Source organism: Elephantulus edwardii, unplaced genomic scaffold (genome assembly GCF_000299155.1).
Source record: "Elephantulus edwardii isolate Elephantulus edwardi_28Jun2011 unplaced genomic scaffold, EleEdw1.0 scaffold00012, whole genome shotgun sequence".
NCBI lineage: Eukaryota > Metazoa > Chordata > Mammalia > Macroscelidea > Macroscelididae > Elephantulus > Elephantulus edwardii.
Genome location: NW_006399762.1, coordinates 20,721,001 through 20,722,103, shown reverse-complemented (window position 1 = coordinate 20,722,103; position 1,103 = coordinate 20,721,001). Strand labels below are relative to the sequence as shown.

The 1,103-nt window shown below is 39.0% G+C and overlaps 1 pseudogene; it reads left to right on the top strand.

The window, feature by feature from the left end:
- The window catches only part of LOC102867620, a 4,395-nt pseudogene extending 3,772 nt beyond the window's left edge, over window positions 1–623 (top strand).
- Window positions 624–1,103: the final 480 nt, after the last annotated feature.

The window sequence follows — 1,103 nt, the reverse complement described above, 5'->3', positions numbered from 1 at the left end:
GATTGTTAATAGATCTTCCACCAATCCTGATGCCACAATTCTCCTCATAGAGCCCAGCCTCTCGGATAATCTGCTCTGCATACATGTTGAAAAGGTATATGGGATAGTATAAGAAAAATTTGCCATGGTATCACCAGATATACAGATTGAAGATGGAAAGGAACAATCCTCATTTCTTCAGAAGAGGGGGAGACAGAAGCTGATAATCAAAAGCAGTTGTCAGAATTTGAAATTAGAAATGATAGTTGGCTTCAAGCAGAGGATTTCCTTCAGTACTATACTTTATCCATCAACATTCTTCACAGTAAAGATCTAGGAAAGGATGTTGAATTTGAAGTGGTTGGTGATGGCCCAGAAAAAGTGGGACCTTAGCCAGCTGAAGATACTACCAAAGGCATAACGAAAGGCAGTTATAATGGAGCCCAGCCCTGGATGTCTACAGCACAAGAGCAAGATGACATACTCATAGTTGATTCAGATGAAGAAGGTCCTTCGAATAATGCTCGCATTGATGAAGAAGAAAAAACTGCAAGAAGAAATTTGATGAGGATGGGAACTCTAGTGCAGAGAAGACAAGCACAACACCAGCAGACAAGCTTGATGATGCCATAGCATTAGATTGAATGGAAACAGGCCTCTAAACAGAACCTTCTTATGACATTAAATCATCTGGGCAGAACCAGATCATTTGTTATGTCCTTTGTTCTAAAGAGGAAATAAATTCACACCAGCCACTTGGAAATGACTCTGCTCCCTTTGAAAGCATTCATTTTGCTAAGACTATTAGAAACAATCACAATATGCCATATTGAAAGTAGGAACATAATTTTAAAAACCCTTTGAACAAAGGGTGTTCATAAACAGTTATGAGAAAAAACGCAACAGAATGCATGTTGCCTTTTAAATGTACATTCCCTCAGGCGTCATTTAATAGTTTAAAAATATTATGGTTTAGGAAGGAAATAGCAAAAAAATAAGGCCCCAGGAATAGATGGCATACCAATTGAAATATTTCAGCTAACAGATGCTGCCATGGATGTGCTCACCAAGTTGTGCCAAGAAATCTGGAGAACAACCACTTGGCCAACTGACTGGAAGAGGTC